Raw genomic sequence first — 27,662 nt, 5'->3', positions numbered from 1 at the left:
GCCAAGATGGAGAGTATCTCCGTGGACAGTGCTGAGAATAACCCAGCCAGGGTGCAGTACACCATGCAGGGCACAGAGGTTCCAAAAGGTTGCTTTACCTCAGGAACAGATCCACAACCCACCACCCCAAGATTTTTTTTTTAAAGAAACATTGGGAAGCTGTGTGATTTTTTTTTTCTTCCAGAATTTTCTCCCCTTTTCCTTGGAAGGACAGTGCTACTGTACAGTCTTCAACTTTCCCAAGAAGTTGATGATTTCTTCTTTTATTTGAATGTGAGACGTATTTTCCCTGTGTGAAAGCCCACGAGAACTGTTTAGGATTTTTGTATCTGTATGTGGTGTGAGATTGACTTATAATTTTACTTTCTTGTAGTGTATTTGTCAAGTTTTTAGTATAAAGTTTATACTAGCCTCATCAAATGAGTAGGAGACATACCCTCTTCTTATATTCAGTTAAGAACTTCTCTGTACGATATGAATTATTTTTTCATTTAGTGTTTGGTACAACTTGCTGGTGTAACCATCACGGGTTGAGTTTCCTTTGTGGGAAAATACTCAATTTTTTTCTGCAAATAATTACTAAAATGAAGGACAGTGTGACTGAAAACCACAAAGTCTAGAGGGTCCCTGCGGTGTCCTAGGCGGGGCCTGGGGCGGTGGGGCAGGGGCGCCACGGGCGAGCCGGGGGAGGAGGATCCCGGGGACGCCGGCCTCTGGGGCCCCCGCGCCGGCAGGTGACGCCCGGCGAGCCCTGCGCTCCGTTCCGCCCACCGCCTTCTGTGAAAGGCCTGCACCCTGGCCTGGAGACCAGCACAGAAGCGGATGCTGCGGCTGGAAACCCCTGGGCCGGTGGGAGGTGCCCATTGTGGAAAGACCCGGGCGCCCGCCTGGAGGAAGAGGGCATCCGGTGGCTCTGCAAAAACGGGAAGAACGCGCCGGAGAGGCCAGTGCAGCGTGAGATTTGGGACGGCAGTTGTGTCCCCCATTATCACCCCTCTGGGGTAGGGAAGAAGAGATAGGGACCTCGTGGGGCCCTGGAGTGAGGTGGGGAGAGCAGGGAGAATGGCCTCCTTTCCGACGAGGGAGGGGGTTCTGCCCAGACCTTGACCCTTTACTTGTGGGAGGTCTACGAGGCCCCTGTTTGCCGGGTATTAAAGGAATCCAGGGCCTTGGGAAGGGTCCCACAGAATACTTGGGGAGGTACCTCATCCCTTCAGTTCTTACCGCGTTTGTTCGGCTGTCACTCATTCCCTTTACCCTGAGGTTCTCTCTCAGACACCGCCCTCTGGGCCTCACACCCACACCCCTCAGCCTGAGATGGGGTACGGAGGGAGATGTGGGGCAGGGGATCTCCTCTCAGACCAGGGGAATCAGGAGCCATCCAGGGCACCTTAAGCAGGACCACAGGAGCGGCCTAGAGAGAATCATAAGCTCTTCTTCTCAAAGCCATCTTCCTACCTCCTTGCAGTCGTGAACATACTGCTGGTGTTCTCTTCCTTGGTGCTCTGATTGTTAGAGTGGAATTTGTATAACACAGATGAAAAACAGGAGTAGAGGAGAATGAGGATACCAGGCCTCTTCAGCTTGACTTGCAGGTTTTCCCCCCTAAATAGGACAGGTGCACAATATCTCACCAATCTTACACTAGGGCCAGAGATGGTGACTCCAAGATGTGCTGCAGAAGATGGAAGGGAGTATGACCATCGGGCAGGCAAGTCTCAGCCCAGTAGGCAGAGGGAGAGGCCAAGAAGCCACTTCCTGGGGGCCGGCAAATGCGAGTGAGGTCCTGCCACTGCTTGGGTCAGAGGAGGTGAGGCAAGAGGCTGGTGCAAACAGCCTGGTGGCCAGTCCCAGAAGCAGTCAAGATGGACTGTAAAATCAGCATCCAGGTTTTCCAGGAGTCCCAGAGCCCAGTATCAGGCTTCTCAGGGACAGCCAGCCACTGTGGGCTGAGCTCCGTATGCCTGCTGGGCATTCAGCCCTCCCCTGCTTTTTCACAGGGCCTGGGGAAGCTGAGCCAGGGACCTGGAGAGGGACCAGAGGGTCACCCAGGCACCTGAGAAATGGTTCCCTTACCTCCAAGAGACCCACTCCAAGAACTCTACACTTGAATTTCCCAAAATTTTCACCAGTGATGCAATTTTATCCTTTTATTTATGTATGTCTTTTATCCTTTTATTTACCAAAATCTGTTTTATATTGCTTTGACCAACTTTAATCAGTTCTGGGCCTGGAAAAATCCAGGCCCAGAACTGATTAAAAATAAACAGAAACTCCAGGTGTAAATAGTGCTGCGTGATGGTGCGACTGGATAATCAAAAGGAAATCTATCCCAAGCATATATGAGAAGCAGGTTTGGAGTCAAAGAAACCTGGTGTGGTCCCCAGATGTAGGGCTTTAGAGGAAAGCCACTGCACCAGGACAGCTTCTAGGAAAGCAGGTGTCTGATGCCAGCCACTTATGCCTCTTTTCCTCCATTGTTTCCAGAGTCGTGCTCAGGTTTGGCATTTAAATTTTTTGACTACTTCAAGTATAACAGGATGATTTACTGTAGAACCTCACAACTCCCACTTCTACCCCAGCCTTGTACAGGTCATTTTCTTTTCACAGGTAATGAAAGAAGGAAATATCCTCATCTTCAAGTAAATAAGGGGAGGGATTCAAATTATAAAGGAAAGGAAACATTGACCTATGCCATGGCAAAGAGTTGCTGAAAATGAAAGAACAACATACTGAGCTGAAGGGAGTTTTGGGGGTTGATAATTTGGGGTGTAGGGCAGGCCTTCCAGAATGCCAAGGGTTTCAAGACTAGAGCATCTCCCTTAGTATTTCCTTCCTCAATTTGAAGGACTTTCTGGCATAGCCTTGAAAAATGTCCAGTCCTTCATGTGTCTGCTGACACCCAGGTTCTCGTTTCCAGTTGTATGTCATGTTCCTGTTAGGGTAACACAAGAAGGCAGAAGAGCAGCAGCTCAGTGGCCTTCCCTGCACCTCTTAAGAGAAATATATGCCTCCTCCCACAGGTTGAAGCTGATCTGAAATTCTCAGCATGGATCCAAACTGTTACAAAGAATATGATTTCCAACATAACAAATATACTAACAGAAATAAAACTACTACTCACTCTTTCCCATGTCCAATGCAATCAAAATTCTGTAAAGTTTTGATGCCACACCCATCATTAATTTTTAAAATACACAACCTGTTCCTTAACATCAGAAATATTCTATGGCCATTTTTTTCCCTTTGAATTTGTATTTTCAGTTTATTCCCCCATAGAATTGTTTTCTTTTTTAAATTGTCAACCTTGGCAGCATCCTAATGTGATATGCTTTTATTCTTGGAAATCTTTTCTTGATCCATTATATTATGCTTCTTTGCAACTAAATATGTTCTTAAAATGAATTTTTTGTTTCCCATTCAAGTGTTCAGAAAGTCATATGGATTAAGGTAATATTCCAATTATTAGAGATATACAGTTGGTCAAAGCAATATAAAACAGATTTTGGTAAATAAAAGGATAAAAGGCATACATTTTTAAAAAGTAAAATTTCATGGGAAATGCATCTCTTACTGAGGTGGATGGAGCTTTATTTTCCCAACTTCATGTTAATGAAAGTTACTTTTTGTTATGAGGCCAGGTTCTACATGAATTCTATTACTTTAAAAAAAAATTAGCATGAAAGAACTAGAGAATCTTGTTCACCTATATGAGAACAAGGAAGTATAGAAATAGAATTTTGTTATAGTAGGACTTTGTTTTAGCAACCCAATTTTTTAAATTTCTCATTTACATGCCAAAAAAATCACATAGTAAGCTATTATTAAAAACTATTTTTACAGTTTCATTTATTTTAATAATCCCACAACTCAAGTGTAGGGTTCTTAAATTTTTTTGAAGCAAAGAATTAGAAACTACCTGATTTGCCGAACTATTTTTACACAAAAATTAGATTATTTCACTCTCTCAGTTCTTAGAAGTCTACTAAGAAGGCTTTACAGATTCCCATGAAATACTGAGTAAATGTATCTGTTCGTATTTCACTTAGAGATATCTGGTTTGTGAAATTAGATGAAACTGGAGTTAGGAAGACACAAACAAACCCACAAAATTGGAAATTAAAAATCAATCGGTTCTGAATAAAGACCTCTTTCCCTTTTTTTATGTCATCTGGAATTACCTCTACAAAGTATGACAAAGAGATGGACCCTTGAAACTAGTGTGTTTTTGTGTGTGTGTGAGATAGATTTTGTTTCTTTGTAGAAAATGATTAATTTTATAATTATACATTTGACAGATGTAGAACAGTGTGTCAACATCCAAGAAGGAGAAATTAATCTCAAATAAATGAACCTGGATTTCTAAAGTTTAGAATATCACCTCCACCATTGCATTTGGGGATATTTTGTTTTGGATACATACATAAGTAGATTTCTGCTTTTAAGAATCCAGTTTAATCTACTTTTCAGCAAAATGAACATTTCAGCAAAATGAAGAGAAGGTATTAGATCAAGAGTGTAAGCTTACAATGATTGCTATGTGCATTATTTACAGCAGAATCACAAAACATTTCCATTGGGTTCTTCTGAATCTAAGAGGTATATTATAAAAATAAACAAACGTGCAGAAAAGTAACAGTGTGTTGGGGACCTGTACCCAAGTTGAAAAATGTATTTATATCATCCAGTAATATTTGGTAAAAGTTAAAACTTTTTTTTTTCAGACTCCTATGAGTCTAAGTTCAGGAAAACATATATTAAATTACCCCCAGTATGTGTTTATTTTACTCCAAAACATGATGCTAATCTGTCAGAAATAAATGTCAAAACTGTTGCCTTCGATGCCTTGAAATCATGCAAAATAAGCAAGTGAGTACAAATGAGACACGAGGGAGTGGGTCTTTGTTAGTACTTCGCATGCTCTGTAGCAAGTTAGTATTTCTTTACATGATTTTTATAAATTTAGAGTATTTCATTCTTAAACAAATAACTATTGGAACTTCACACGAGTTCATCCCCTGAATGAAATTTTAAAAAAACCACGACCATCAGCATTGCCTGCCAATGCTAAGAAGCCATTCATTCTTCAGTTATCAGGAAAGGACATCAAGGTTATCAGATGAAAACTTCTCAGCATTCCAGCTTCTCTGCTGAGGGATTACCTACGTCCAGAATGTTGTATCATGGGCCAGAGCTCCCCCATTTCTTATGCCGCATGTCACCCTTAACACAAGTTTACTCAATCAGACCAGTTTTGACACTTGGGGTTGAATAATTCCTCATCATGGGGGGCTGGCCTGGCCACTGTAGGATGGTTACCAGCAACCCCCACCTCTACCTACTAGTGCCAGTAACACCAATTCCCAACCCCAACCTCTCAGTTGTAACAACCAAAAATGTCTCCAGATACTGCCAGGGGGCAAAATGGTTGAGAATCATTGCCCTTAACAGAAATAGACATACCAGACAAACGAGGACACAAAGCTGTGGGTAAAGGAAGCTTCGTGGACACAGGCTTGGTGTGCCCTTTACTTTGATACTCAGAAGTATTTCATTCCCAGGTCAGAACACTGTAATTATATTTGTAATAGGTGAGCGGCCCACCTTTCTTCTGTAAAGCGGGAGGAAAGTAACTGTGAAGGGGGCGTGGGGAAAGAGCGCCCTGAGGGCAGCCACAGGCACATCGCATTTTTTTAAAGTGGCTTAAAACAACAAGCATTTTATTAAGTACATCACTTTTTTAAATGTGTGTGTATAGATGTTGGAGGTTTAGAGTCCCTTAAAGCTTTCTGAGCCTATGTACCCCTTGGAAAGTTCTCCTATACCCCCAGAAATACAAGAATCCAGTTTAAAGACTGCTACTCTTGGGGACTGTTACAAACATCTGTACAAACACAGGGCCGTGGTGGGTAAAGCAGAGAAATAAGTTGTAGACGCAAGGCAGGAACCTCTGTTCTGTTCTGTTTTGTTTTGTTTTGTTTTGTTTTGTTTTGTTTTTCTCTAAAGTGAGCCAGAGAACTATCAGCACCCTAAAGTTAGACCAGTTCCATGTCCTGAACACTTGAGGGAGGTTTTCACTCCAGCTGCCCAGCTGCTCGACACATCCTGTCCAGCCCTCCCACGAGCACAGCGATTCCCCACTTGATCCTCAGTGGACTCAGGCAGCAGCCTCAGCATCTATAACTTTAAGTTTCTTGTGAATCATTACGACAGTCCAATGAATATTATGAGTGTGTCTTTGAATTCCGTAGAAAAATATTAGTTGTGCTATTAACCACATTTAAACATTTTACAATATCCTTAGTAGGACTGTTAGAAATGTGAGCTTCTCCCTCTCTTGTTTTTATAATAGTGTACTCAGTCTTGAGAGTCATTACAGTGTCAGCAGACATCCGAGAAGGGAAACCCATGCTCAGATGCAGCAAAAATCCAGGCTGAAGTGTGGCCAGGCCAAGGTCCCAAAGGCAATTCGAGATTTTAGAAATGACTTTAGGGTATTATTAAAGAAAAAATAGTCACCACTGATACCAAGAATTTTTCAGAGAAAAATGACAACTTAACTTTTACAAGATACTGTAAGTGGTATAACTGAAGAGCCCACATCACCTGTAATATTGAATGTAGATTCTATCTCAGTCTGACCACCATGACAGCATGTACACAGTCCTAGATGTTAATTTAAGAAATAACAAATAGCCTTCTCCGTAAGGTAAGTGAATGAAATTTAGGACATTCCATTTAGTCTAACATTTCAATTTTAAAAAAGGGAAGTGGTCAAAACTTGCAAGTACCAAGATGTCTTTTGATAGGTAAATGGATAAACAAACTGGTACATTCACACAATAGAATGTTATTCCACAATTAAAAAAAAAAAATGAGCTGTCAAGCTACCAGAAGACAGGGAGGGAACTTAAATGCACATTGCTAAGTGAATGAAGCCGTTTGAAAAGGCTATAAACTTTATGATTCCAAGTATATGACTTGCTGAAAAAGGCAAAACCATGGAGAGAGTAAAAAGATCAGTCATCTCCAGGGGAAGAGGGGGCAGGGATGAATAGGTGAAATTCAGGGCATTATTTTTAGCACAGTGAAGCTGTTCTGAATGATGGATACCTGACTATGCATTTGTCAAAACGCACAGAATGTGCACCCCAGGAACCCTAAAGTAAACTAACTACAGGCTCTACTTAATGACGTATCGATATTGGCTGATCAATTGTAGAAGCGTATCACACTAATGCCAGTTTTTTTTAATAGAAGAAAGGAGGTAGGAGGTGAGGGGGCATATGGGAACTGACTGTGTTTTTCACTCAATTTTTCTGTAAACCTAAACCTGCTCAAAAATATAAACCTTTTTTTTTTTTAATAGGAGCATGGTTTTAAATGGACTAAAATGCTATGATTGTGTTTGTATTTTATACATGCTAAAATCAGAGGAGGGACATATTTTTAAAGTCAAAATACACAAAACAACTTAATTTACGAAAGTGTTTACCCAGATCAGGAATATTAAATAAACTTAGATTAAAATCAAGTTCTCTTGAATTTATTTTACTGAGTAATCCTCCAAGTACTGGTTGAAATTCTTAATGCAGAGGGATTTTTTTAAGTCTTCTTAATGACCACTAATTATTGGTCTACAGTCAAGTTGCATATCTTTGATTTTTACACCTTAGCAGAGACAGACCATTAAACCAGAATTAAATTTTCCCTTTTCTCATGCAAAAACATTTTAGGGACTGAAAATATTTATATTGGACAACAATACCATTAATAACAATTATTTTTACACAGATTTGTTCTGTTTCATCTTACATTTGTCAGAGTATAATATTTACTTTTGAACCAAAGTTTTATAATAAGTATATACTTTTTATAAATTTGGAAGTCAATTTTTCCAAGCAGAAAATCATTAAAAGATTATGTCCCCTGAAGGCTAATTTCTCTAACTTACTTAACCTAATCTTGTAGGTTCCAGCTTGGAACTTTCCTCTGCAGTCTCTTGAAAATAGGGTGACAGTGGAATCCAAGTTCACAGATCCTGTGCTTTGATTTTATCCCAGCTTGGAGTTTTTCCTAGATGTTATGAACATTTAAATTGGGAATCATGCTGCAATTTCTTTTTTTCCCCTGGATATATTTGAGACTCCTGTTTTGGATTTATATAAATTAATAATAATCTCTTGAAAGTAATAAAAATAGGAGTTCCATTAAGCTGACAGGCACTGTTTTTCATTTTCTAATATCCTGCAGATGAGGACCTCACCCTAATTTAGAAGCACCTTCCAAATGAGGCTCCTTTCCCAACAGGCCATAGTATAGTCACACCAGTCCTTGAGCAACACAAAGCAGAGTCCAGGCCTTTAAATGTCCCACTGTAAAGACATTCAAACCCACCTGCATTTCCTCTAGAGGAAAATGTACACCTGAGCATCTTCCCAGGGCCCTTTTCTTTTATCAAGGAATGTGCATCTTCCGCACCAAAACAGCTGGAGTTTGGGGTTCTGGACCCTCTGGATACCTCACTTCCCACTTCTCAACTAGCCCATGTTTTTACCCAGGAAGGAAAAAAAGGCTCATATCAAACAATGGAAAAAATAATTAGCTACTTGGGAAAGTTGAAAATTACCCAACAACCCCCTTCCAAGGGAAAAATAACGCATATACTAGAAGAGAAAGCACAATCGTGTGGCTTCCCTGAGCTTCTCCAGCACCAAGTGTCCCCCACCTGTCCAGCCTCCAGAGGGCGACAGCTGCACTGCAGACAGAAAAAGTGACCCTCGCGGGCTGCAGGCTCTGCACCTGTGTGGTTCCCACGCTGCTTCCCAGTTCTCTGCCAATATGGAAAACCTGGCTATGCCACACTTCTCTTCCCAGGAAGCGAGATGCCTCACTAGAGTCTAAAATGAGGCTAACTGTAGATCATAAAATCTTGGGTTTGCTATAGAAGTGGGCCACAATTTTGGCTCAAAAATTTCCAGCAGCCAACTCTAAAAGGTGTTAACAGTGGTGATCATATAAAACAAATTCAAAGAGTAACTGATATAAGACCAGAAATATATTTCTCAAGTCCCTATGAAAAAGGAAACTGACAATTAAGTGAACAACCTCCCAACTATATTGTTTTAGGAAACCCAAAAGAGAATTTCACAGACCTGTTTCTTAGAGTATTGCTCAATAAAGGTAAACAGCCTCAACCCAAAAGATAATTTTGTAACAAGAATTCCACAGAGCCAACATATGACAGAATGGTGAGTCCAACAGTAGAAAAAATAAAAAACAAGGTAATCCAGAAAAATTAAGTGATGAACCCTGACTGGTGTGATTCAGCTCAAGAAAAGCTTCCTGAAGTGAGATATCTGAATGGAATTCTGATGGATGTCACTTGGAATTTTCCAGTTAAGCAGAAGGGGGACATTCCAGGCAAAGGAAAGCACATGAATGTTAAGGCAGGGAGACATGAGTCAGCATGTTTTTTATAAAGAGTTATAATCAGATCCACTTATTGGAGAATAAAGTGAAACAGAAGTGGGAGAAGTGGGCAGTGGCAAGAACAAGAAATGCCCGGCATGCTCTGTTAGAGATCTGACATTTATTATAGAACAAGTAAAATCACCAAAGTACTGCGCGAAGGCATTAGAATAGTAATGAAGAGGAAAGAATATACTTACGGCTGTCTGGGAGGTGAAATTTCACTAAAGTTTTGAGTAATAAAATGAAGAGGCTGAGAGAAAGGGAGATGTAAGAATGTAGAGTGAGTCTATACTTTCTGGTTTAGGGAATAAATGACAGGAAGGTATTGAAATCTATTGGCCATCCTTGCACTTTGAGAGGATCTTTTGCCCATGCGTGATTCTGTAATGTCATGCATGGGTCTTTAGAAAACATCAGTTCACAGAGTTAGGCAGATATTTGAAATAGTAACACAATTTATACAGTATCAAAATATCACATTTATTAACACTGTGTTGATCTCATCAGAAAAGTTTTTAAGTGTCCCACAGCAGCAGACACAGGCTTCCCAAAGTTCTAATTTTCAGGTGAGAGCTTCAATTTTGTTGTTGGCCACAGATATGATTAGTTGTTTTCCTGGAGTGACAGGCTTATTGTGCTCATTTTGAAGAAAATGACTGCCAAACACGCAAGTGTGAAAAACCAGTTTTCTGTCATTTGTTTGTTTTTCCAAGTGAAAAATGTGTTTCATGAAAAAACCAGCTAGTTCAGCTTGCGATTCAAAATTTTTCCTAGAGACAACCACGGTGTGTGGTGCTTCACGGGCCCTTCTCAGTTCATCACACAGACTAATTTTTTAATGGACTCAACAGTTGAGATTTAACAAAAATAATTTTTACTGATTGATCAAGAACATTCTGTAGTGAAGCCACCTTTTTGAAAACTGAATGTGGAGGTAAAGAACACAATGACTATTAATACAGCTTGATACCATCATCTCGATTTGTGTTCAGCGTATCAAGGTTATTACCCACTACATGTTTTGTACCATCAGTACAAATCTCAACACGGTTGTTGAGAAAGAAACCATCAGATTCAAAAAAGATTATACAATACTGTCATTGTTTCAGCACCCCTGTGTTTGTTACAAAGCAATGATTAGTTGGCACTGGGTACAAAATAAGTGTGAGCAAAACAGCATGTCCATGCACATCTACAGATTAGTCCATTGGTAAGGCAAAGGCACAATTTTTCACATGAGATATTAACTCAGTCTTTTATGTTTGCAGTTAAATTTTTAATTTGACAAGTTACTGCATCATTGGAAAGTGGCAGTGCTATGCTTCCTTATGCTGATTTTTCATCCGGCAGGAGTTCAACAATGCCATCGTACAAGGCTTGATTCGTCTCTCTGCTATTGGGTAAGCTCCTCTGGCTGACACAACTTGATAACTTATGCTGTGAAAGGTTTCTAAGAGTTTGTCAGTGTCAGCTCTATGTTTAAAATATTTCATTCCTTTTCTTTGAACCCTGAATGATTGGATCCCAAATTATGGTGCAACATAACCGGAACCACATTCGTTTTTGAAAATGTTCTATTGTCTAAGGCACAAAAAAGATAAATTATTAACATATATAAAGCTGAAGGAAAGATACCTCTTGACATTCTTTTTCATATTTACAAGTTTTCCCAGTTTCTTTGAAATATATTCTTCCTTTCCATGAATTAGAGAACTTGCTGATCAGTTTCATGTTTTTCAGACACAGGCAACATAGACATAGGTTGAGAAACTGTGTCTTCTAACCTTTTTAAAGCCAACAATCCATCCTTATACATAAGAAAAATGGATTATAATAATGTTTTCTTTTATTTTAGAACAAAACAATCCTAAAATAATACAATTCATATAAAATTTTGAATATAAAATTAACAATGTTTTTGAGAAATATCTTGATATTGTAAAACAAGATAAACTTAATTCTGTATCAAAGCAGGAAAAACACTGGGATTTAAAAATAATTTCTTGAAAGATAATGAGATTACAGAGATTAAAACAGATGTAACTGAAGAGAGCTGGCTGGAGCACATTAGAAGTATAGAGAACAGAGTTCATATCTGAAAGTGTACATTTTTATATACTAAACTCACTACCTTAGAACATCCTAGAAAATACAATACACAGCACACAACTCATTCACTGTTAGAGAAATGATGTAATCAGATGTCGCTGTAGCCTCTGGAGAACTCTGTCTACTCCTGGGAGTGAAAGTGGAAAAGACAAATAACATCTTAGTATCATCAATAGTTTTGACCTTGTGGACTCTTTCAAAGAATTCCATGGCTCTCGCTTCCCCAGGGATCCTCTGGCCACACTTTGAGAACTGGTGGGCAAGTCAGTTAATGGTTCTAAGAAAATTGGCTGTCTCCATGGGAGAAGAAAAAAATCAGATCCCTACCTCACACCATCACAAAAATTAATTTCAGATGAATTAAAGGTCTAAATGTAAAAAAGTAAAGCTGTTGGAAGCCAGTGTAGAAGAATAACTTTGTTATCTCAGAGTAGGTAGTCTGACAATACCAAGTAGTAGTGGAGAGATCATGGAGAAACCTGAATTTGCATATACTCTTGGTGGAAAAGTTAATTAGTTTCCCTGCTTTTTTAAACTACTTACTTCACATATACAATGCAGATTAAATTTGAAGGTGCAAATTTCATACAACTCAACAAATCTATTTCTACTTATATGCCCCACAGCCCTAGAGAATCTCTCATAGATGTGCCCAAGAAGTATGCATAAAGTTGTTCATTGCAGCCTTGTTTGTATTTAGTAGTTAGGGGATGTCCATCAGTGGATAAACTAGTAAATAACACTGTGTTGTATTCATATTGTATTTTACAACCATTGAAATAAACTAAGTGCACATATTTCATGAGGACAATTCTCAAAACATAACAAAGAATGATATACCACTAACTTTAAATGGGTGACTGCACAGAGGAGGGGAAAAAAGGGTAGAACTGAAGCCAGGTGCAAACCGCACAGCTGTATTTGAGTAGTAGGTGCACAGGTATTGTTCCCTGTATTTTCTGCATACTAGAAATATTTAATATTAATGATCACAACATAAAATGTACTCCAGGTTCTTCATGCTGCCTGTTTTAGGATATCTGGCTTCCTGGTCACACTTTGTAATTTTATAATCCATAACAGAATAAGTTCTAATTAATACTGTCTAGTTCTAACAGAATCAGATATTATTAATTATGTCAACAACTGACTTCATGCTTATGCTTAGTATTTTTAAAAATCCATTAGTTTTCCAATCTCATGTTTTTTAATTTTTTTATTTTAAACATAAAGATTAATGAGCATTATTGCCCAAATACCCAGCTTTATTAAATCTTAATACTTTGTCTTATTTGTTTCAAATCTGTCTTTAAGATATTAATGACTCTAATACCACTGGTGCCCCTGGACTCTTCTACTTCCTTTTCTCCTTCCCCAGATGTGAGTGACCACCCAGCATGAAGCCCATTTTATCGTTACCATGCAAGTCTAACACTTTTGCTAAACATTTGTGAATCCTTAAACATTATAAAGTATTACACAGTTTTAAGTTTAATAAAATGTTCTCTATGTATTCTACTACTTTTTATTCATTCAACATTGTATTTTATAGTTTTATGTTGATAGCTGTAACTCAAGTTCATCCATTTAAAGTGCTATATTGGGTACTATTATATGAATGTGCCACAATGTACTGATTTGTTTATTGATGGAGTTTATGTTAGTTTCCTGATTGTGCTTTGTTTTTTGTGTTTATCTTGCTTTTGTTTGGTTTCATTTGTTTTTGCCACAATGAGCATTTATGTTTATGTCAATTTAAGCATATCTGTGAGAATTTCATTAGGTTAATTTTTGTTATACATTTTTCTTAACCTTCAGAAATAATTTAGAAACTGGTATTTTCAACAGTGAAGAAACATTTACCTGAATTTCAGCAATTCCTCTAGTACCATTCCATTCTTTTCCTATTAACTCCAAATAAAAATCAATCTTTCACGCACTTACTTCTATTTATATACCTACCTCTCATTATGCCTGGGCATGGGAGGATTCCCAAAAGAATTGTCACCTTTTTAAGGGATGATAATAATTTAACAATAGTTGTTTCTGAGTGGAAGAATTCAAGGTGATTATTTCCTCCTACTTAGCCTAGATTGTTTGCATTTTTTGGTATGAGCAGGTATTACTTTTGATTTGAAATTATTTCAAAACCATTTCAAAAACTAAATCCATAAGTTTGAATTAAATGACATGGTTACTAGGCAGAACCCCTGAGTGATGGAAATAAAAGGGAAGCTGGAAATTAAAAGGATAGAGAAATGGTAGGGGTTTCCTGGGCCCAGGGACCAACAGCTTATTCTAAAATGCTGTTGCCATGCTTCCCCAAAAATTCTAGAATAGATAGGAGAAGAATCCTAGGAACTTTAAGTAATTGCTCCAGAAGAAAGGCAAGGGCTTGAATAGTTTCTGGATAGCAGAGAGGGGCTTGTAACTTTAAGAAAGCCTGAATAAGTCCTTCTGGAAAAGAATAATCACACGCAGTTTGTTACATATTAAAATAATGGCCCCCAAGTAGTGGTGTGGCCTTCTGCAAGCTTTTTCTGGTTTCTCTAAGCTCTAGCTTCTCCTTAGCACTGACAGGACACCATTTAAGTAGATGAAGCAAGCGAAAGCGAGTGTAGTTAAGGTCATAAGTAAAATCACTGGCAAATTGTAGCCTGTAGATGTCAGCAAAGGCCCCTCCAAGGGCGGGAAACAGCTTGCCAGAGGAGGTCATGTTTAAATTTTATCCTGGGCTTCTTTCCACTGTGTTCTTTTGTCCTGTGTTCTTTGTCTGCCTCTTAATAGCCTGTGCAAATATTTTTTATTTGATCTATGTATTGAATACATTTCATTTTCTGAATTTTATTCAGTTCATTTACATTTAATTATATACAGGCACAAACTGTTTTCTAAAGCACTGGTTTTCAAAATGGAGTGCACGCTGCAGGGCATGCAGAAGAGATCCTTTGGAGTATGGGAAGGAAATACTGGAATTTCCATTTAGATTTACTTGGCAGCTTTTAAACTATTGATATGTGTTATAGTGTGTGTAATCAAATTGTATTACTAGCACATGTGGATAACTTATGATATATATAAATAAATACATGTGTATATATAAATGTTTAAATATATTTTAACTGAGAAAGCTTTTTGTCCATTTGAGCTGCTATAACAAAACACCAGAGACAGAGCAGCCTGTAGACAGAAATTTATTTCCCACAGTTCCAGAGACTGAAAAGTCCAAGTCAAGGTGCCAGCATGGCCTCCTGGTGAGAGACCCCTTCCTGGTTCACAGTGGTGCCTTCTCACGGGCTCCTGAAACAGTGCAAGGGGCAGAGGATCTCTGTGGGGTCTCTGTTACAAGGACACTAATCCCATTCAGGGGGGCTCCACCCCCACGACCTAACCACCTCCCGGAGGCCCCAGCTGGAAGCGCTCCTCCTGGATTCAGTGAACTAAAACCCTCCTGAAGGTGTGTCCAGTAAGGGCTCAGTGGAGTACAAAGTGCTCAACACAAACATGTCTCTCTCCTACTCAGTACCACACACCTTACGTCATGAATCTCCAAGTTCCCGTTCTCTCCTATCCCTGGAGCATAAACAGATCAGAATTCCCACTCATCACCCCACTCGGCACCAGGCACGGGCATGGCAGCCCATTAGTCCGGGCCACACGGGCAGGACTCTGGGGATCAGGAAGCTTGTGAGCTGTTGAGTGTCACCTGCCATTCTGTCCTTGGAGAACCAGAAATAAAGCTTCCAGTTTAGCAAAGAGGTAGATTCAGGCTCCTTGCTCCCTCACACAAAATTTTGGCAAAGGGAAGCAAGCATTTGGGAAACTAGCAACAATGAAACAACAAATGGGAAATATTTAGAATTTGCCAGGAGGCAGAATTGCTGCCTTGGACTGTGTATGTGGACAGGGAGCGGAGAGAGCTGCATCCTGGGAAGGAAACTACAGTGGGTGGGCAGGCTGCGGGAAGACCTTTTTAAATTCTACTCTTACCTCCTTCACTTCTTTGGGTCCATCTTTGCCTCCCCTTCACACAGGACCAGGAATCAGAGCAGCACTAGTACCATGTAGGTCATGGAACAGATAAAACTAGGTGTGAGCTTTGGTGTTTTCACTCCTCCATTCTTGCCACCTCTGCCCCACCTCTCAGCTGGTGAACTGCAAACACAGATTACACTCAGCTGTGCTTTTCCTAAAAGCTGGTTGATAGAGTAACTGCAAAGAGACTGGACCTGGGAGGACACAGACCGTCAGGGCCTGACTCCTCTCTCTCCCGTTACATATTACCTCACAAACAGCTGTTGTCCTCATGGAGACCTGAGCTCACAGACCCACAGAATTAGACACCTAAGGACTAAAACCGCTGCGAAACACAGATAACAAATTGAACACCATACACTATCACACAGAACAGTGAAAAAGATGAATCAGGAACTTAAAATAAGATGGTAAATACACTTAAAAGATTATCAGAAACATAAAGCAAAACCCGTAATTCAAAAAAATAGAGGTAATATTAGCTATTAAAAGTGTTAGCAGTCTAAGTGACAAATACCGGGGATGGGAGAAGCAGCAGGATGTACAGAGCTGAAGGATAACCAGCGAGGTCTACGTAAAGAGAGAAGCCTCCCTCAGAGGGCGGGAAAGACTAGAGACATCACAAACATAAGGGTCAGCAAAACAGGACAGAAACAAGTGAGAGAGAGAGAAGAATCTTCGAGGTAGTAATAAGTAGTGAATTCACTAATATTACAGAAAGATAAAAGACCTCAGTATAAAGTGCTCAAAGAGTACCAAATAGGAACAGTAAGAAAAACTCTACAGCCAGGCTCATTATAATAGGAAATATGCCAAAAGTTCACAAAAGAAAGAACAGATCGTCTATCACAGAGTAAGAATCAGATCAACATAAGACTCTTCAGCAGCATCCATGGATGCAAGAAGAAAATAAAATAATAGTTTATAGTAGTGAAAGAATATAAGCTTGAACCTAGAACTTTATATACATCTAAATTGCTATTCAAATAAGATGGCATAATAAATATAGTCTTATGTACACAATGCCTTAGAACCCAAAGACCAATATTAAAAACAATCTTGGAGGAAGTACTCAAATAAAAAGAGTCAAATTGAAGAAGTTACAACAAAGAATATAGGAATAAGGGTGATTTGTCAACAAATCCAGGACCATATTTAAGAAAAGGGGTAAGTGCACGTGTGTGTGTGTGTGTGTGTGTTTATGTAACTCCATATTTTAAAATCTAGATGATATCAATTTGGTGAGGGGATTAGCATTTACTTGGGTTCCAGAAGGAAAAATCTCAAAAAGGCAGATGATGGATGTGTTAATTGATTGAGGCAATCATTTCACAATGTACATGTATATTAAATCATCACATTTTACACCTTTTAAAAAGTCATGTTGTACCACTTAAGTATATACAATTTTTATTTGCCACATATACTTCAACAAACCTGGAAGCAAAATATGTTTTAAAAGAAAATCAAAAGGCCATAAGAGTATGCCAAAGAATTTGGGAGCAAGGTATAAATATTAAGATGTTTAAGAAATCAATAAATGTAACTAAACATGAGTATACATCTTAAAGTCATTCAAGAACAGAATCACTATATATAACTTTTAATGAAAAGTGAGAAAAGGGAAGAAACAATAAACATTAAATACAAAGTGTGAAATGAGTTGAAAAATAAGCCTAATATATCAGCAGTTACCAATTAAAAGACAGAGGCTGTCATAATGAAGGAAATAGACCAAACCATGTGTTATTTACAATAAATATACTTAAAGCAGTGTGGAGAAGTCAGGGTTTCTCTGGCCAGGATCCTCACTGAACTTAAACCACCTCATGATGTAACTGGCCTGTTGCTAGACTACTGCTTCCACAACTTTAGTCACTACGCTATCATTGTGCTATATAGATAGCTCAGCCCAGTGCTCTGGGTGGAGGCAGAGATGCTAGTGCTCGACCTACCACCGGGAGAAGAAGAGGGTAATAAACCCTTTCACCCCAAAGAACGTTTTGCTTTCAATTTCTTTGGTCACGTTGAATTCATAGTGAACTTGCCCAGGGCTAAAGCCCATTGGCAAGAAAAGCAGGAAGACACATAAAGGTTGAAATTTTAAAAAGGGTAAAGATTCACTAGATGGCAAATATGACCCAAAAGAAAGTCAGGCAACAATCTCAATACACAGCAAAATAGAAGTTAAGGTTTAAATAAAAGTTCATGAAGGACAAATGAAAAGAAGTTTTATATAATTAAAAAAATGGAACAGTAAGATAGAATAATCATAAGTATATATAAAATCAGCAATACAGCCTCACAATTTGTAAAGCATTAACTGACAGAATTGCAGTTAGAAGTTGACTTTAAGTTACAGTTGGTGAACCAAACAGAAAATAAGTAAGGACACAGAGGCACTGAACAACACATTAGAACAGATGGACCTAACAGACATCTACAGAGCTCTACACCCAAAAGCAGCAGGATACACATTCTTCTCAAGTGCACATGGAACATATTCCAGAATAGACCACATACTAGGCCACAAAAAGAGACTCAGTAAATTCAAAAAGACTGAAATTGTACCCATCAACTTCTCAGATCACAAAAGTAAAAAATTAGAAATAAATTGTACAAAGAAAACAAAAAGGCTCACAAACACAGGGAGGCTTAACAACATGCTCTCCTAAATAATCAATGGATTAATAAACAGAGATCAAGCAATATATGGAGACAAATGAAAACAACAGCACAATGCCCCAACTTCTGTGGGACACAGCGAAGACAGTTCTAAGAGGAGAGTATATAGCAATCCAGGCCTATTTAAAGAAGGAAGAACAATCCCAAATGAACAGTCTAAATTCACAATTATTGAAACTGGAAAAAGAAGAACAAATGAGGCCCAAAGTCAGCAGAAGGAAGGACATAATAAAGATCAGAGAAGAAATAAATAAAATTGAGAAGAAAAAAACAATAGAAAAAATCAGTGAAACCAAGAGCTGGTTCTTTGAGAAAATGAACAAAATAGATAAATCCCTAGCCAGACTTATTAAGAAAAAAAAGAGAATCTACACACATAAGCAGAATCCAAAATGAGAAAGGAAAAATCACAGTGGACACAACAGAAATACAAAGAATTATTAGAAAATACTATGAAAATCTATTTGCTAACAAACTGGATAACCTAGAAGAAATGGACAACCTAGAAAAATACAACCTTCCAAGACTGACCCAGGATGAAACAGAAAATCTAAACAGACCAGCAATGAAATTGAATTGGTAATCAAAAAAGTACCCAAGGAGGAGGGAGGGGAAGATGGTGGCATGAGTAGGGCAGTAGAAATCTCCTCCCAAAACCATATTATTTTTGAAAATACAACAAATAAAACTACGCCTAACAGAGAGACCAGAAGATACAGTGCAACAGCCAGGCTACATCTACACCTGTGAGAACTCAGCACCTCATGAAGGGGGTAAGATACAAGCCACAGCTCAGCAGGAACGGAGCGCTCCCCCTACCTCAGCTCCTCAATGGGAGGAGAGGAGTCAGAGCGGGGAGGGAGTGGGAGCCTAGGACTGCTAAATACCCAGCCCTAGTAATCCGCACTGTGAGCTCAGACACAGAGTGCATGGTGTGCTGGATAGTAGGGAAACGGAAAAGTAAAATCTGTGAGTGGGTCCCTGCAGCTAGCTCCCCTAAGACAAAAGAAAAGCGAGTGCATTTTGAAAGTCTTAAAGGGACAGGGACTCCACAGCTGGATGGAATTGTCCCAGCACACTCAGCCCAGCAGCTGGGAATCCCAGGGAATATCAGACACCCTAACCCCCTGGGTGGCAACGCAGCTCTGAAGTCCCTCACGGTGATAAACAGCCTGCCATTCATTCCCCCTCCCGCGTGGCCCCGGAAGAACAGCCTGGGAGCAACTGCACAAACAGCAGCCACCCAGAGCCTCCTCTCAGTGCACAGCCGCCCAGGCCAGACCCGGGGCCACCACAGGCGAGCAGCTGCCCTGCACAGGCAGAGGTGTGAAGGGGTGCCATTCTCACAGGACAGCACACCTGGCATGCCTGCCTCCCCCCGCAGGGCTCTGGGCTGCCCTGCCCACTGCTGTTCAGGAAATTAACCTGGAGCCTGCTCCCAGGTGCGGGTAACCAGTGCAGGCAGCTGAGAAGGGCAAGGCAACCAGCAAGCAGGAAGGGACTTTGTTCTCCCAGCTGACACACACACTACCTGCCTACAACTACCTCTATCACCATGAAAAGGCAGAAGAATTTGGTCCAGTCCAGAATCACCCAGACAACCCCTGAGAGAGGGCCTGGGTAGATAGATTTAACCAATCTTCCTGAAAAAGAATTCAAAATAAAGGTCATAACCATGCTGATGGACCTGCAGAGAAATATGCAAGAGCTAAAGGATCAAGTTGGGAGGGAGAATACAGAAATAAAACAATATCTGCAAGGATTTAAGAGCAGACAGGATGAGGTGCAAGAGGCCATTAGTGGAACAGAAATCAGAGAACAGGAATACAGAGAAGCTGAGGCAGCAAGAGACAAAAGGATCTCCAGGAATGAAAGGATATTAAGAGAACTGTGTGACCAATCCAAATGCAACAATATTCGCATTATAGGGGTACCAGAAGAAGAAGAGAGAGAAAAAGGGATAGAAAGTGTCTTTGAAGAAATAATTGCTGTAAACTTCCCCAAACTAGGGTAGGAAATAGTCTCTCGGACCATGGAAGCCCACAGATCTCCCAACACAAGGGACCCAAGGAGGACAACAGCAAGACATATAATAATTAAAATGGCAAAGATCAAAGACAAAGACAGAGCATTAAAGGCAGCCAGACAGATAAAAAAAGGTCACCTACAAAGGAAAAGCCATCAGGCTATTATCAGACTTCTCAACAGAAACCTTACAGACCAGAAGAGAATGGCATGATATATTTAATGTAATGAAACAGAAGGGCCTTGAACCAAGAATACTGTATCCAGCACGATTATCATTTAAATATGAACGAGGGATTAAACAATTCCCAGACAAGCAAAAGTTGAGGGAATTTGCCTCCTACAAACCACCTCTACAGGATATTTTTTTTTTTGAGAGGGCATCTCTCATATTTATTGATCAAATGGTTGTTAACAACAATAAAATTCTGTATAGGGGACTCAATGCACAATCATTAATCAACCCCAAGCCTAATTCTCAACAGTCTCCAATCTTCTGAAGCATAATGAACAAGTTCTTACATGGTGAACAAATTCTTACATAGTGAATAAGTTCTTACATGGTGAACAGTGTAAGGGCAGTCATCACAGAAACTTTCGGTTTTGATCATGCATTATGAACTATAAACAGTCAGGTCAAATATGAATATTCGTTTGATTTTTATACTTGATTTATATGTGAATCCCACATTTCTCCCTTATTATTATTATTATTATTATTTTAATAAAACGCTGAAGTGGTAGGTAGATGCAAGATAAAGGTAGAAAACATAGTTTAGTGCTGTAAGAGGGCAAATGTAGATGATCAGGTGTGTGCCTATAGACTAAGTATTAATCCAAGCTAGACAAGGGCAACAAAACATCCACGGATGCAGAAGATTTCTCTCAAAACAGGGGGGGTGAAGTTCTAAGCCTCACCTCTGTTGATCCCCAATTTCTCACCTGATGGCCCCCCTGCGACTGTGCCTGTCTTAGGTTGTTCCTCCCTCGAGGAATCTTACCGGTCTCTGGCTAACCAGTCATCTTCCGGGGCCATACAGGGAAATGTAAAGTTGGTAAGTGAGACAGAAGCAATATTCTTTGAAAAGGTTAGCTTTTTACTTCTTTGCAGATTTATGCCCTGTGGCTTCTATGCCCAGCATTTGTCTTGAGGTATCTTTACCACTTGGAAGAATTATGATACTCGGTAATTTCTATATGAGGCACGAATTCTACTTAAGGGTTGTAATTAAGAAGGAAGAAGAAAAGCTATAGAAGTAGCAGACGGATGAAAACATGGGAAATTGATTATTTCTTTGACATATCTTCTTGTAGAGTAACATAAGCATGTATAGGTTTTAAACTACTAATTAAATTTCGTACACACATTAACATAATAGGAATACAGCTATATAACCAAAGCAGACCTACAATTACCAGCCATCTCCAGTGAAACCAAAAAAAACCAGTTAGGCACCCTAGGCATTTGTGAAAACTTATCAATGATATGATGGGTATTGTCTAACTGAATTTGAATAGTTTGAGAAAAATCAGACAAATTAAAACAACACATTCCTGGGAACTGTTCACATCCCATATGTTCTTTTAACAGTAGATACTCTAGAGTTGCAAGATTTTGGAGCGCTGCAACTTGCACTTCTCCTAATTCTTGGTTGAGTTCTGACAGTATAGATCTAGTCAAATTTGTTGTTTTACTGTATGCACAGGCCAGCTTAGATATCTCCTTCTTCATTCCAACGGCAAGTCCAGGAACCGGTGGGATGAATGCAGCTACAACTGCAACAGCATCAGGATCTTTGTTGAAGTTTTTTGATGATCATCTTCTGGAATGACTCTTCCAGAGAATGTTGATGTTGGAAGTTCTTCTTCATATCATATCTTAATTCATTTTCTGGGTAGCCAAATTAGGCTTTGATCCTCTGTATAAACACAAACAAACCCTTTGCCCACACTTTCATATGCCCTTTATACCATTGTGAAGAACTTATTGGAGATCACCACACAGGAACTGCTTTTTTTTTTTAAGAGAAAGGAATATTATCAGAAAAATGTATTTCCATAGCCGATCATCTGACACCCTTTAAATGATCAAAATTAAGGATATTTAAAGCATGCATTAATCGTTGATTTACAGTTAGTTTTATCCTATCAGGGAGTAATCCCCCATTTCTTTATTTTTTTGTTGTTGTTATCATTAATCTACAATTACATGAAGAATATTACGTTTACTAGGCTCTCCCCTATACCAGGTCCCCCCCACAAACCCCTTTACAGTCACTGTCCATCAGCATAGCAAAATGTTGTAGAATCACTATTTGTCTTCTCTGTGTTGTACAGCCCTCCCCTTTCTCCCTTCTCCCCCATTATGAATACTAATCATAATACACCCTTTCTTCTTCCCCCCCCTTATCCCTCCCTACCCACCCATCCTCCCCAGTCCCTTTCCCTTTGGTACCTGTTAGTCTATTGTTGGGTTCTGTGATTCTGCTGCTGTTTTGTTCCTTCAGTTTTTCCTTTGTTCTTATACTCCACAGATGAGTGAAATCATTTGGTATTTCTCTTTCTCCACTTGACTTATTTCACTGAGCATAATACCCTCTAGCTCCATCCATATTGTTGCAAAAGGTAGGATTTGTTTTCTTCTTATGGCTGAGTAATATTCCATTGTGTATATGTACCACATCTTCTTTATCCATTCATCTACTGATGGACACTTAGGTTGCTTCCAATTCTTGGCTATTGTAAATAGTGCTGTGATAAACATAGGGGTACATCTGTCTTTTTCAAACTTGAGTGCTGCATTCTTAGGGTAAATTCCTAGGAGTGGAATTCCTGGGTCAAATGGTAAGTCTATTTTGAGCATTTTGAGGAACCTCCGTACTGCTTTCCACAATGGTTGAACTAATTTACATTCCCACCAGCAGTGTAGGAGGGTTCCCCTTTCTCCACAACCTCGCCAACACTTGTTGTTGTTTGTCTTTTGGATGGTAGCCAAGGGATATTTTAAAGGGACTGTTCTAGATGGAAGCACTCCTAAGGCTAAATAGATGTCACCAGAGAAAATAAAAATCACAGCAAAGAAAGCAGACCAACCAAATACTAACTAAACGCAAAAAATAAAATCAACTATGCACAAAAGCAGTCAAAGGAAACACAAAAGAGTACAGACTAAAACACCTAACATATGAAGAATGGAGGAGAAGGAATAAGAAGGGAGAGAAATAAAGAATCATCAGACTGTGTTTAATAGCTTAATACGTGAGTTAAGTTAGACAATTAGATAGTAAAGAAGCTACCTTGAACCTTTGATAACCACAAATCTAAAGCCTGCAATGGCAATAAGTACATATCTTTCAATAATCACACTAAATGTAAATGGACTGAATGCACCAATCAAAAGACACAGAATAATAGAATGGATAAAAAAGCAAGACCCATCTATATGCTGCTTACAAGAGACTCACCTCAAACCCAAAGACATACACAGACTAAAAGTCAAGGGATGGAAAAAGATATTTCATGCAAACAATAGGGAGAAAAAAGCAGGTGTTCCAGTATCAGACAAAATAGACTTCAAAACAAAGAAAGTAACAAGAGATAAAGAAGGACATTACATAATGATAAAGGGCTCAGTCCAACAAGAGGATATAACCATTATAAATATATATGCACCCAATACAGGAGCATCAACATATGTGAAACAAATACTAACAGAATTAAAGGAGGAAACAGAATGCAATGCATTCATTTTAGGAGACTTCAACACACCACTCACTCCAAAGGACAGATCCACCAGACAGAAAATAAGTGAGGACACAGAGGCACTGAACAACACATTAGAACAGATGGACCTAATAGGCATCTACAGAACTCTACACCCCAAAGCAGCAGGATACACATTCTTCTCAAGTGCACATGGAACATTCTCCAGAATAGACCACATACCAGGCCACAAAAAGAGACTCAGTAAATTCAAGAAGACTGAAATTCCACCAACCAACTTCTCAGACCACAAAGGTATAAAACTAGAAATAAATTGTACAAAGAAAACAAAAAGGCTTACAAACACATGGAGACTTAACAATATGCTCCTAAATAATCAATGGATCAATGACCAAATTAAAATAGAGATCAACCAATATATGGAGAAAAATGACAACAACAGCACAAAGCCCCAACTTCTGTGGGATGCAGCAAAGGCAGTTCTAAGAGGAAAGTATATAGCAATTCAGGCCTATTTAAAGAAGGAAGAACAATCCCAAATGAACAGTCTAAAGTCACAATTATTGAGATTGGAACAAGAAGAACAAATGAGGCCCAAAGTCAGCAGAAGGAGGGACATAATAAAAATCAGAGAAGAAATAAATAAAAGTGAGAAGAATAAAACAATAGAAAAAAATCAATGAAACCAAAGTTGGTTCTTTGAGAAAATAAACAAAATAGATAAGCCCTGAGACAGACTTATTAAGAGAATAAGAGAATCTACACACATAGATGGAAAAATCACGACGGATCCCACAGAAATACAAAGAATTATTAGAGAATACTATGAAAATCTATATGCTAACAAGCTGGAAAACCTAGGAGAAATGGACAACTTCCTAGAAAAATACAACCTTCCAAGACTGACCAAGGAAGAAATAGAAAATCTAAACAGACCAATTACCAGCAACGAAATTGAAGCAGTAATCAAAAAACCACCCAAGAACAAAACCCCCAGGTCCAGATGGATTTACCACTGAATTTTATCAGACTTATAGAGAAGACATAACACCCATTCTCATTAAAGTTTTCCAAAAAACAGAAGAGGTGGGAATACTTCCAAACTCATTCTATGCAGCCAGCATCACTCTAATACCAAAATCAGTCAAAGACTCCACCAATAAAGAAAATTGCAGACCAATATCCCTGATGAATATAGATGCAAAAATGCTCAACAAAATATTAGCAAACTGAATTAAAAAATACATCAAGAAGATCATACACCATGACCAAGTTGGGATTCATCTCAGGGATGCAAGGATGGTACAACATTTGAAAATCCATCAACATCATCCACCACATCAATAAAAAGAAGGTCAAAAACCACATGATCATCTCCATAGATGCTGAAAAACCATTTGACAAAAATTCAACATTCATTCATGATAATAACTCTCAACAAAATGGGTATAGAGGGCAAGTACCTCAACATAATAAGGTCCATATATGACAAACCCACAGCCAACATCATACTTCACAGTGAGAAGCTGAAAGCCTTTCCTCTAAGATCGGGAACAAGACAGGGATGCCCACTCTCCCCACTGTTATTCAACATAGTTCTGGAGGTCCTAGCCATGGCAATCAGACAAAACAAAGAAATACAAGGCATCCAGACTGGTAAAGAAGAAGTCAAACTGTCACTATTTGCAGATGACATGATATTGTACATAAAAAACCCTAAAGAATCCACTCCAAAACTATTAGAACAAATATCTGAATTCAGCAAAGTTGTAGGATACAAAATTAATACATAGAAATCTGAGGTTTTCCTATACACGAATGATGAACTAGTAGAAAGAGAAATCAGGAAAACAATTCCATTCACAATTGCATCAAAAAGAATAAAATACCTAGGAATAAACCTAACCAAGGAAGTGAAAGACCTATACCCTGAAAACTGTAAGACACTCTTAAGAGAAATTAAAGAGGACACTAACAAATGGAAATTCATCCCATGCTCTTGGCTAGGAAGAATTAATATTGTCAAAATGGCCATACTGCCTAAAGCAATCTACAGATTCAATGCAATCACTATCAAAATACCAACAGCATTCTTCAATGAACTGGAACAAATAGTTTTAAAATTTATATGGAACCACAAAAGACCCCGAATAGCCAAAGCAAACCTGAGAAGGAAGAGTAAAGCAGGGGGGATCTTGCTTCCCAACTTCAAACTCTACTACAAAGCCACAGTAATCAAGACAATTTGGTGCTGGCACAAGAACATACCCACATACCAGTGGAACAGAATAGAGAGTCCAGATATCAACCCAAATATATATGGTCAATTAATATATGATAAAGGAGCCATGGACATACAATGGGAAATGGCAGCCTATTCAACACCTGGTTTTGGCAAAACTGGACAGCTACATGTAAGAGAATGAAACTGGATCATTATCTAACCCCATACACAGGAGTAAATTCAAAATGGATCAAAGACCTGAATGTAAGTCATGAAATCATAAAACTCTTAGAAAAAAACATAGGCAAAAATCTCTTGGACATAAACATGAGCATCTTCTTCATGAACATATCTCCCTGGGCAAGGGAAACAAAAGCAAAAATGAACAAGTGGCACTATATCAAGCTGAAAATCTTCTGTACAGCAAAGGACACCATCAATAGAACAAAAAGGCATCCCACAGTAAGGGAGAATATATTCATAAATGACAGATCCGATAAAGGGTTGACGTCCAAAATATATAAAGAGCTCACGCACCTCAACAAACAAAAAGCAAATAATCCAATTAAGAAATGGGCAGAGGAGCTGAATAGACAGTTCTCCAAAGAAGAAATTCAGATGGCCAACAGACACATGAAAAGATGCTCCACATCGCTCGTCATCAGATAAATGGAAATTAAAACCACGATGAGATATCACCTCACATCAGTATGGGTCACTACCGTCCAAAAGACAAACAACAAATGTTGGCGAGTTTGTGGAGAACAGGGAGCCCTCCTACACTGCTGGTGGGAATGTAAACTAGTTCAACCATTGTGGAAAGCAATATGGAGGTTCCTCAAAAAGCTCAAAATAGAAATAACATTTGACCCAGGAATTCCACTCCTAGGAATTTACCCTAAGAATGCAGCAGCCCAGTTTGAAAAAAAAGATATGCACCCCTATGTTTATCACAGCACTATTTACAATAGCCAAGAAATGGAAGCAACCTAAGTGTCCATCAGTAGATGAATGGCTAAAGAAGATGTGGTACATATACACAATGGAATATTATTCAGGCATAAGAAGAACACAAATCCTACCATTTGCAACAACATGGATGGAGCTAGAGGGTATTATGCTCAGTGAAATAAGCCAGGCAGTAAAAGACAAGTACCAAATGATTTCACTCATATGTGGAGTATAAGAACAAAGAAAAAACTGAAGGAACAAAACAGCAGCAGAATCACAGAACCCAAGAATGACTAACAGTTACCAAAGGGAAAGGGAGTGGGGAGGATGGGTGGGAAGGGAAGGATAAGGGGGCCGAGAAAGAAAGGGGGCATTACGATTAGCATGTATAATGTGGGGGGGCATGGGTAGGGCTGTGCAACACAGAGAAGACAAG

The 27,662-nt window shown here is 39.1% G+C and overlaps 1 long non-coding RNA gene across 1 annotated transcript; it reads right to left on the bottom strand.

The window, feature by feature from the left end:
- Positions 1-14,618: 14,618 nt before the first annotated feature.
- LOC118923459 (uncharacterized) lies at positions 14,619-15,679 on the bottom strand. Its single transcript, XR_005029202.2, has 3 exons — positions 15,574-15,679; positions 15,117-15,302; positions 14,619-14,883 (listed from the first exon to the last, which is right to left on the bottom strand). It is a non-coding gene; the product is annotated as an uncharacterized LOC118923459 (long non-coding RNA).
- Between the last annotated feature and the right edge of the window lie 11,983 nt (positions 15,680-27,662).

Source organism: Manis pentadactyla, chromosome 16 (genome assembly GCF_030020395.1).
Source record: "Manis pentadactyla isolate mManPen7 chromosome 16, mManPen7.hap1, whole genome shotgun sequence".
In the NCBI taxonomy this organism is placed as follows: domain Eukaryota; kingdom Metazoa; phylum Chordata; class Mammalia; order Pholidota; family Manidae; genus Manis; species Manis pentadactyla.
Note: the sequence above shows the minus strand (reverse complement) of the source record. Positions and strands in the feature narration are given on the sequence as shown.